This window comes from Columba livia, chromosome 2, assembly GCF_036013475.1.
Source record: "Columba livia isolate bColLiv1 breed racing homer chromosome 2, bColLiv1.pat.W.v2, whole genome shotgun sequence".
Lineage (NCBI taxonomy): Eukaryota > Metazoa > Chordata > Aves > Columbiformes > Columbidae > Columba > Columba livia.
The window spans coordinates 102435230-102447420 of record NC_088603.1 but is presented as its reverse complement, the minus strand read 5'-3'; positions in this window follow the sequence as shown (position 1 = coordinate 102447420).

The window sequence follows — 12191 nt, the reverse complement described above, 5'->3', positions numbered from 1 at the left end:
CTCTGCCATAGACCCAAGAAGCTCCTTTTAATAAGCTTCTGCTCTACCTTGTTGATCATTTCTAAGTCATCTTTACAGGAGATACTATAAATTACTGTACAAAAATGTATGGAACAGTAGAGAAAAAAAAAAAAAGGAAAAAGGAAAAGGAAAAAGGAAAAGGAGAATGAAAAGAAAATGGAAAAGGAAAAGGAAAAGAAAAAGGAGAAAAAGGAAAAGGAGAAGGAAAAGGGAAAGGAAAAGAAAAATAAAAAGGAAAAAGAAAAAGAAAAAGAAAAAGAAAAAGAAAAAGAAAAAGAAAAAGAAAAAGAAAAGGAAAAAGGAAAAGAAAAAGAAAAAGAAAAAGAAAAAGAAAAGGAAAAAGGAAAAGAAAAAGAAAAGGAAAAAGAAAAAGAAAAGGAAAAAGAAAAAGAAAAAGAAAAAGAAAAAGAAAAAGAAAAAGAAAAAGAAAAAGAAAAAGAAAAAGAAAAAGAAAAAGAAAAAGAAAAAGAAAAAGAAAAAGAAAAAAAAGAAAAAAAAAGCTTAGTGGTTGATCTGCTGCTACATTTTTCAGGAAGCTTTATTAGTATCACCTGTCAGTCTGGAAGATGCAGCAGTCAGTAGATCACAATGGAAAAGCTGGCAGCCTTTGTCAACTGCATCTGCCTCCATACCCTTTTTTGGCATTCACAATACAAATTGTCCCAAGAGACTCCAATCTGTGGGGAACAAAGACGCCAGGTACAGGTCCTAGTAAATCCCATTATTTCAGGAGCATCTGCAGTTATGCTTACCAGATGGCAGAGTTCTTACACTCACCATGCTCTGAACTCAGAAATATGGAAATTATCTTTTTAAAAATAAAGGAGAGTAAAAAAGAAAAAAAACCCCACACCCTTGTTTTCTAATGAATTAGTGAAATGTATTCAATTTTGCTGGCAACTTCTCACCAACAGCTGGAGAAAGTAAGAGTCAGTTCCTAAACAGTTCAATAAAAGAGAAGGAGAAAGAAAAGAAAATAAAATGATATGTAAAAGATTGCTTTACTACCTCCTGTATGATGATGTATTTCAGTGTTCAATAATAGGATTAAGTAATTCTCATAATTAATCTGCTGTGATGCTCTGCAGTTGCTCTTTGAGCAGATCAGCTGTTAACAGCAGCAGCAACATGGCACTTAGAATATGGAAAACAAATTATATTATACAATCTGCACAGGATATCTAGGAATGCTTATTGGACTTAACATGCAGGACCTTGGTCCTGTGGTCATCTAGAATATGTTAGCTTAAAAACAAACAAACAAAAAGTCTATTTATTAAAGGGCATCCTCTAAAATTGCTCTTGCATATACACTGTTATGAATTCTCTTGGCATGTTTTCTTGTATGAAGACTGAAAACTTAGACTACGATTATATGCAATTTCTGCTTTGCTCTGATATAGTGGTGAAAGGCACTAGAGCTGTTATCTAAGTTATGATAAAAGGATAGGAACCAGTGGGATACATGTGTACGACTACCATAATAAAACTAATTGCATATGTGTGTGTAAATACATACATATATGGATACACACATATACACAGAAATATTTATACATATTGATAGACTAAGATACCATATATAGGTATAACAGTATCTCAGTACATCCACCTACATAATATGTTTTCAATTTAAGAACTTCATTCATTCCCATCTCCAAAACCACTTTTTTTTTTTTCTAATTTGTTTCTCACTAATCAAGGAAAAAAAGGCTGGGCAGACAATAAACTAATACTTAGATGATTATCTTATGCTTATGTTTATTATAAAAAGGAATACATGCCCCCCATGCCCTTTCACTTTATCATCACTACATCGTTGGCATTGTGGGTTCCTGAGCCTGCCAAACCCTAATGCTTCATTCTACATTTCTTTTCTCATAAAAAATAACCCCAAAAGGCTAAGTGAACTAGATTTTTTAAATTTTTTGTTAGCTTGTTTTTTATTAGGAGAAAACTCAAAATGAGACTTCTTCTGGCAGTTTGGTGTCTTTCCTTCAGATCTGCAAAACCACAGTCATCTCTAAGCATCTAGAAAAATAGGTTTTGCAGTCTGTCGCCTTGAAGGCCGGGATGCATGACTCTTCCTGCTCAGTCTCTGTTGCACTGCAGGCTTTCAGCTCACTCATGATCCCTCAGTGCCCTGTTCCACCACATGCTGTGGAGACTTGCCCTTCTGAGCTTCCCAGGAGCTCTCAGGAAACAAATATTTCTCTTTCCCTCCTTGGAGCTCCACCAAACCAAGAGGACAGCAGCCTGGCTGGACCAAGCCAACAGGACCCTTTTCTGCTGCTGTCTCCTGTACCCAAAGGACTATAATGTAATTATACACAACACAGGATAATAGCATCCATCTCAGAGAGCAGTTTCTCAAAAACAGCTAAGTGACATATTTATCAATAGCTAGCTCTAACTTAACAAGTGAAGGTACTGAACAGAAAATTCAGAAAATTCTAATATTCCTTTTCAAAAGCAACATTTGGCACAAAGTGATCAATTTACCACTGCAAGGTACCTAGGTGTTCATATGTAAAAAAAAAAAACACAAAAAACACAACAAACAAACAAACAAACAAACAAACAAACAAAAACAAACAAAACAAAACAAAACAAAAACACACCAAAAACCTCTTATGGAATATCTAGTCTTTAATAAAACTTCACTTCTTTATTATAGCACCGCTTAGAGTTTGACCTCACTGTTCTTGTTCACTGTTTTCACTAACATGGGGATGATTTTCCTTTTTTCCAAATTTTTCCTCAATTTTTAAAACAGACTTGATAAAAGAGACTGGTCAGAATTCAAGATTTTAGCCACATTTTAAGACATCCTGGTAGATGTGAAGTATTTTTTTACTATTTTTTTACTATGACGGTGCTAAAACACTGGCACAGGTTTCCCAGAGAGGTAGTAGATGACCCATCTCTTGAAACATTCAAGGCCAGGCTGGACGGGACTCTGAGTAACCTGATCTAGTTGAAGATGTCCCTGCTCATTGCAGGGGGTTGGACTAGATAACCTTTGAAGGTCCTTTCGACCCAAACTATTCTATGATTCTTTCTCAACAGGCTCCTGTAAAAAGTAAAGTCAGTGACACAAACTCATTATGTCTTAAGAGAGTGACAGACAGACACCAGCCACATCCTCTTTGGTGGAGGAAGAATAGAATACTGCATGTGGGAGCACACAACATCTTTTATCACCCAAGGAAGAGGTCGTTAGCAAGTTTATCATAGCCAAGAGCAGCAGTGTCTCACTTCTCTGAAAAACGTTAGCCAAAATTCTTTTTAACTAACTGTCTCTTGATTTCACATCTTTTGAAAGATCAAGGGAATCTTTTTAATCTCTTTAACTGCTACCACTGTCTCTGGTGTTACAAGATTTCCATCTTGGATGCATACTTTGTCTTTTACTAAATACTGCCCATTTTTCTTCCATATCTTGAGTAAATATGAGGAGAGGAGGAGGGAGAGGAGAGGAGAGGAGAGGAGAGGAGAGGAGAGGAGAGGAGAGGAGAGGAGAGGAGAGGAGAGGAGAGGAGAGGAGAGGAGAGGAGAGGAGAGGAGAGGAGAGGAGAGGAGAGGAGAGGAGAGGAGAGGAGAGGAGAGGAGAGGAGAGGAGAGGAGAGGAGAGGAGAGGAGAGGAGAGGAGAGGAGAGGAGAGGAGAGGAGAGGAGAGGAGAGGAGAGGAGAGGAGAGGACTGACTTAAAAATTGTATTTTCTGTTTACTCTGTAACAGTTATGCCAAATGATGACATGAAGACGGCAGGAGATTTTTACGGCCACGTGGCTATAATTTTGATGAGTAACTGGAAGACTTGCTTTACAAGCGTGTCAGTTAAACTTATAAGAACTGTTAGAGCAATCTTCCCTTGTCTGCCTTTCCTCTGTGCTATAGATATTCAGGATAAGGGAAAATTATGTATTTTAACGCTTTATGAAGTACTTTGAAAGAAACAGAAAAAGTGGAATAAAAGATAATTTTAAAATGGTCTGTTAAATTTATACTTCTAGGGTATTTTTTTTAATGATGATCACTAGCACTTTGTTAAGTTCATCATTTTTCCTTGTAACATTAAGGTTATTAAGTATAACATAATTTTTCACTAGAATATATGATACAATGCCAAATCATAAGCCAAGCCAAATGGAACACACAGGCAGAGAGACAGGGATACATACTAACAGAGGTATTTCTTTAATAACAGAAACCTAGCAAAAGAGGCATCAAATTTGTCAGCAGAACTGCAGATATGACTCTATCAATAATCCATGGCACTTCTGTATTTCCCAGCTGAGGCTATTATGCAGCTTTGGATGACAGCCTGCTTCAACTTCATCATACAATCCACTGGGACAGAAACTCATAACTGGCTTTCAACACAGATCCTTCATATAAAGGGTAATAACTGCAGCCAGTCAGTGTAGTAAGATTATCAGAGTGCAGCAATGAGCTGCAAAATGTGAGAAAGGCAGCCTGACAGAAACTTGACATAATTACCTCAGCAGGATAACTCCTTCAAACATCAAGTGGAGAAGAAAGATCTCCCACAGAATCTTCCTCAACACTGTGCAGCTGATGCTTTTTAATTAAACTTATCTTGACCTATCTTCAAACATTAGAGGAAATGAATAATTAATTAGAAACTTGAGCTACTTCAAGGAAAGCGATAAAGACACTAGAAAAGGTTTTATCTGTACTGATGAAGATTATTGATATTCTTGCAAGCCCATTCATTTCCAATAAAAGGTTTCAAAGAAGACTGTCACTGTGACATAACATTATTATCTAATAATGTGTCTAGGTAATGTACATTAAAAAAACTTAATTATTGAATTAAGTCTATTAAGTCATCAAGGGACAGAAGTTTCAAAATGTTTTACATGGTTTGTTTAGGATTCATCATCCTGTTTTCAGAAATTCAGCACAGATATTAGTCAGAGCCAGATAATTTCATATCCAGTTCCTGAACTCCTTCAACATTTACACAGAACTTCATCTTGAATCTGTTTTGATATAGGCTGGATTTTAAATCCAAGTAGAAACTCAAGGGCCTGAGCTTGTACAAACTGTCCTACATGTTCAGAGCTATTTAAGAGCAAAGTTTGATTGTAGATATAGAGGTCTGAAAGAAACACTGTGAAACAATTTTACATTAAGCTTGGTAGAAAAATACATATGTGTGTCGGTGTGTTTCCATTTAAAGAGAAACCTCTGCAGTCTACTATACTGGTTTTGGGCGGCACAGAGTTAATTTTCTTCATAGTATCTTGTATTGTTCTGTATTTTGGATTTGTGATGAAAGCAGTGTTGATAATATAGGGATGTTTTTCTAATTGCTGGGCAGTGCTTATACAGAGTCAAGGCCTTTACTGCTTCTCATGCTGCCCTGTGAGCAAGTAGGCTGGGGGTGTATGAGATGTTAGGAAGGGAACAAGCTGGGACAGCTGACCCCATGTGACCAAAGGGCTGTTCCATACCATATGACATCATACTGAGCGCTGAAAGCTGCAGAGAAAGATGAGAAAGGGAGATATTCAGAGTTATGGTGTTTGCTTTCCCAAGTAACTTATGTATGATGGAGCCCTGCTCTCCTGGAGATGGCTGTCGGTGGGAAGTAGTGACTGAATCACTTGTTTTGTTTTACCTGCATACACGGCTTTTGCTTTACCTGTTACACTGTCTTTATCTCAGCCCATGAGTTTTTTCACTTACGCCCTTCCAATTCTCACTCCTATCCTGTGGCAGGGAGAACAAGTGAGTGACTGCCTGGAGCTGAGCTTCCTACCTTGGTTAAATCGCAATGCCTACCAAGAGTCAACAGTCCCAACCCCGCAACAACTATCAGTGAAAGAAAAAGTTAAAGTAGGAAGAGAGCCCAATACAGCTACAAGTTGTTAAAAAATGTGAAAGTATTACAAAAATGAGATCCTAATATCCACCTCCAAGTGTCAAGGAAGAACTTTAAACATATATTGAAACCATATAAATACCAAAGATGCTCATTAAACTTACTTATGGAATATTTTGTCCTAAACCGTATATATTTTGGGGTCTGTTTAAAAGTACAATTGAATCCTTTTATTTTGCGTAGGAAAAAAAGAAAGATACAAAACTTATTTAATTTTTTGTCTGATCTGATTGACATGAGAAAGAAACCAATGAGCATAATGAAGGTGTCCTTCAGATTCTTGCTTATAATTGTTACTATTGCTAGAATTTCAGATTATATGAAATAATGATTCACAAGTATATAATTAAATTGCAATTATTTACTTTCATTAATTTTTTTCTTCCCCATAAAATATTATGATTTTACTTTTTTAAAAAATGTATCTTTATTTTCAAAAAAATCACAATTCTATATTTAATATTTTATTTTCAATATTTTATTTTCACTACAAAAATACTTTTAAGAGCTCAGGAAATAACTGTCATTCCCCTTGATATCTTTTCAGTGCCTCCCCATCAAGTTCCATGAAGCTAACCATATTTTAAAGGTGTTAGAAGGGAAGATATAATGTAAATACGTTGGGATTTGGGAGTGTTCTTTTTTTCTTCTTTTTTTTCTTTCTTTTTCATGCTTAGTTGCTGCAAGTGTTGAATAACTGAATAACTATCATGGTTTTGTTACTTTCAGAAACACTATTTTTGTGGTGTGTTGCATTTCGTAAAAAGGTATAGGTAAATGTGGCAATTTAACTATGGTAAAAAAACCCAGCATGGTAATAGTTATGTATTAATAACGTAGGTTTTAAGAGGAAGAAGTCAGAAAAATTTCATCATGAGGATTCATGATTAAATGCCATTATGATGTTATGGAATATACCCAAGAGAGATTTCTATTCCCTGTTCAGTCCTCTTCATAATATTTTGCAAGGAACAAGAGACAACTCACTTAATGCTCTTGTATCACTGGGTAACCAGTATAGATCCTCAGTCTACCCACTCAACATTTTTTGTGGCTTTCTGAGGAAAAAAAAAAAAGTTTTGAGAACACATGTAAAATTATTATTTTTGCTGGGAATCTACATTGAGAAAAATCAAACAAGATATTTTATTTAGAGTAATTTTGACACATATCTGAGAATTTGCCATTGTTAAATGGAACAAAGTTGTTTAGCTGTTTTATTTTATATCGTTTCAATACAACATTAAACTTAATATTCTTTTTTTTTTTTTTTTTTTCCCCCACTATCTTATGCCTCTTGATGTTTTCCTATCTGCTATTTCTTTAATAGGACCTTACACCTTCTTTCTCCCACTGTGGAGGGATTCTATGACCCAATGTACCATGTAAATTGTAGTTTCATATGAAAGTCTTTGTGGACAGTGGGACATCAGGTTTCTATGTCTTCAGCTCTCCTAAATGAAGACACCAGAATGGTCAAAATACAGGTGATCATTAAGCAAATTTGAACTCAAGCAACTTCATTCACAGAAAACAGAATATTGCACAGTTCATTAAATTGGTACATATCAAAATGTTTTTGTTTTGATCATAATTTTTTAATTAAGGGTGGAATTTATCTCAACAACTTTAGTTAGCTATAATGCATGCTACACCAGAGAAAATAAGCCCAGACTTCTGTAGACAGCATATAGGAACAAACATTTCTAAATAACACATTAAATTTGGATATTTGGTTTAGGATTGCACCCTAAAAGTGTCTATTTCTTTCTCTTGACCATAAAACGAGACACCAGTGATGACAGAAATCTTGAGGATCAGGTTAATTCTGCTGTAACGTTTTCATATTTTGAAGCATTACAATATTCCCAACAGGATATTCACAGTTTCCACTGTTTGCCCCATCCTGCTAGAAAGAACAGAAATGTCAAAACATTCTGCAACACGAAATATCTTTATTTCACTTGTCACTACTTATTAATAAGAGAGGAACCTCAGACATCTCTATGTAGTGTCTGAAGTGTAAGGCACTACTGCTTGAGTTTAAAGACCATAATGAGACTTCTGGATAGAAAATCACTAGAAGTGCATGACAGCTACTAAAGGAGTACATATGTTCTGTGTTAAATTGCCAGGCATTCCCACTGAAGCCTCCTGCAATATAGTAACCCTTCTTCATGCTTCAGGCAACAGACAATGGGCACAAGGCAGGCATAATTCACATCAAACCTTCAGCTACAGAAAATTATGTAAGATAACTTTTAAGCCCACTACAGCAGTGAATAAATAGTATCATTTTGTCTAATAAACCCTCCTGTGCCTCTTTCCTTACTGTTATGACCTTTTCTTAACTGTTTGCTTCATGCTTTACTTAGAACTAGATGCCACAGTCACATTCAAGAATGCTGTTTTGTTTCTGAATCAATCCTCCATGTACTAACGACTTGTGGAGTTATTTTGATGCAGTTCTTTGCTAGATCACAAAAATCTTTTTACATCTTTATAGAGATGGTACAAAAATAAAATGATTTATTGGATTCAAATGTAGAAAACAAACAGTCTTAGCATGTTCGAGTGTAGTATAATGAACATTCTTCAAAAATTAGAGTAACTCACCTATCCAATACCTGAAATCACATAATTACTTACAGAGAGAATGAAAGAAAAAGCTATACAGTTGTAGATTACAACAGAGGTTTCTGTTAAATATTGCATATCTGTATTACTCCTCAGTCACCACTGAAAGATAAATTCTACTCCATGGACACCTTAAAATTTGTTTCAGATCTGAGCCAGAGTGAAAAACAGGCTTATTAAAATTCTCCATGAGAGGAAAACCCTGGAATCCTCTCACTGAGGTAGGCCCATGATTTTGGTGAATCCAAAAACCCCCAAATCCCCAAAATCCCTGGGTTTCTGCTCCTGGCAACAACCTTCTCTCTAACTACTCCAAGGTGATGAATACTTGGATGTATGATATCAAGCAGCTTGATTTAGGACGGGAAGAACTCAGTACTCTTCTAAACAAATAAGGTAGAAGTAAACCAAATCTTCCCTGTTTCTAGAGGAATTTTAGTAGAATATATTGGCATCATATTTTCTTTGTTGGTGGTTTTGGTTTTAGTTTTGTTTGTTTGACAAATTAAGCAAATTAAATTAACATTAGCTAGACTTCTTACATCAGCCCTTTCTCAAAAGAACCTCCCTATCATGATTTCTGTCATGTAACTGGCATGTTTTATAATCTTTTAAGTGCAGCTTTCCATGGTTTAAGGAAAGAGTATATACAGAGACTTGTAAAATAGCACAAATTCATTCATAAGACAATTAATCACAAAATCATAGAAGTGTCCACTGCAAGAGATCTCTGGATGTAATTTTGTCCAATTAATAGGATGATGATCCACACTAGATCAATACTAAAAAGATCACTCTTCATTTAAATCCTTCCTCAGCATTAGAGATGTGTATAACTCATAAAATCTTAATAAAGCAACTATCATGGACTTTCAGCTTTTCTCGTATCATACATCAGTGGTGTTCTCAAACCACTGTTTTTCTGGCAATATCTTCTCAGGAACAACATACAAGAGCCACCAACAACAGCAAACATTAGTTCGTTTATAAAAATGCAAACATTACAGAACTTAGCAATAAAAAATACATTAAAGACCATTTAATGTATGTTTATATCCAATATAAATTTTTACTTATTAAAATAGTACAAGATACATTAAAGATTTTGTTGTGCTGTATTTATGTTTATTGTAAAGGTATTCTGTATATCAGAAGGTGCAGTGGTTGCCATGGAAACTAATTTTTAGTCTACTGCAGAGTAAATAATTCTATAAATCTCACATCATATCAAGTCAACAGGTATGATTTCCCTTTATTATTTGTGTGGGAGAGGAGAAGGGGATCATTTTTTCCTCTCTAAGTTTTTTTTTTTTTTTTAGGTAGTAGGCTTTTCAGTTTGTCTAGCAGTGCCTCCTAGAGAAACAAGTAATTAAGAAGAGAGGAATCCAGATCTTGCAGGAGTCCTTGTCTGAATTACTGAATGCTTTGTGGACTTTACAGAAAATCATTTATTTTACAGAACCTCACTTCTTTCATAGGTAGAATAATGTGCTAAATGTGCTTCTCAATAGGTTGAGAAGCTGAGCTAATTGTTTTTGTAAAATGATTTAAAATATTGCAACTAAAGACGCAGTATAGGCTCAAAGTACTACTGTCGTTCTAAGTATTACTACCGTTTATTACTGTGCTGGGATCAGTGGAGTTAATTTCTATAGAAAATAAAGTTATCAAGTGAATTTCACACTGCCTGGAATCAGTATATCACATATCACACATCAGTATTTTAATGTATTAATAGAAAGAAACATAGCTTTCATCCAGTATGCAATTTTGTACTTGGTAAAAATGCATGGGATGTTTATTTAGCACCCCAAGGTACTAGCTTTAGTATTGTAATTGCCAGAATTGCAGTAAGAACTCCATCTTTATTGTGTCACATCTTTTTATGTTATTGTGCTATTATCTGTGCATCACTCTATGTTAAATAGAGATATCTAATTGGAAAACTGTGTTTCTTTTTTGCTTATCTTTTTTCAGAACCTAGACTTTCATATAATTACCCTTTGCAGTATATCTTCAGCAACATTCATGCAGAGCTGGGAAGTAGAAATCCCTATTCTACCAGTAGGACTGAAGCACAGTGGACCTGACAGACTCATCTAAAACCGTGAAGGAAACCTGGGCCAGAGCCAGAAGGAGAACCAGAACTTCAGAGTCTACCTCCGCTGTTGAACTGGTTTTCATAGCACAGTCTAACCACCATAAGAACAGAGAGAGAACCTGTCAGCTCTGTGTGTTGAACACAGCCACATCCAGCAGTATTATTGTAGAGCTGACCACAGAGCCCATTTGAGACTTCTTACAGTAAAGGCACATTTGAACTGTATTCAGAGTTGCTGTTGCTATAAGGAGTGAGGAGTAGAAGTGAAGCAGATCCTGATACCTGAGAGGGAAGGACGAAAGAGGCCAGATGGTAAAGTCCCTGTAGAGTTGGTCCCACTGTATCTGCACAGAGTATGAAGGATACAGAGCAGAAAATGCTGAGTGGTGCTGCTGGAAATGGATCCTTCACCAGCCTCAGCAGTATCTGTCTGTCTGCATCAAATCTGCTGTCTTTTCCTTGTGTTTTGACATAACAAAAACAGGCAGCAGAGTCAAGGCCATTTTGCTGTCCCCAGGGTGCTGCTGCCTCGGAGAGCTATCTACCTTGGCCATGATGAGAGTGAGACCAAGTTTAAAACACAGCAAAACTGCAATCAGGACAAACTTTTGCAGTTATATCAGCATTGTTGTACGCAACATCTTCACTACAAATTTGATGCTAAGAAGAATTATCAATCATCTGTGAATATCAGGAATGCCTCCATAAGAAATCATATAGAGGCATCACCTACAAGACAAACGAAAATAGCTAGTGGATATAAATCTGTATTTTTCCAAAAACACTGCCCTGTTGTAGCTCAAATGAGCATAGCAGTGCCTCTAAATTCACCTTATTAGTGACACAGAAAAGTATTCTTACGTTTGGATTGCATGGGGACTTCATTTTGACTGCTGTTGCAGAATTATATCTCTTTCTTCTGTCCATTTTCATTTTTTCCTACTCAGGCAAAATTTCTCTTAGTATCAATGGGAAGTGCAAGTGCTCAGACTTTATGCAGATCGCCCATGCATTTAAGTATCATAAGCAGTTTAACTACTTCACTTTTGGCAACAATGTTTCAAACAGCAGCAAAGCTAAAATGTCAGGTTTGCGGTATCTCCAAAGGCTTCATTGAATCACATTGCTCAGTTTAGTGTTTCTAAAAATTATCATCTTCATTATACAGGATTTATGGACTTATTCAGAAATAATGACGGAAAGAATGATTACCATCATCATTGTTCCTGCTACAGCAGAGTGACTGGACTAGATGATCTTTTGAGGTCCCTTCCAATCCCTAACATTCTGTAATTCTGTGTGTTTTTGTAATTCTTTCTGACTTGCTATGTATTTATCCATATACTAATTCTGCAGAAAACACATTTCCTTTTTTGATGCCAAAAAAGTATTCCTTGTGCACTTAATCCAGGAACTTGAGCATTCTGGGAATGTCTTATTTGTTTAGCCCTGAGGTTCTGAATCTTTTCGGTAAATAGTAAAGGAGCCCAAACACAGAGTTTGGTTTCAAGGAAATAAA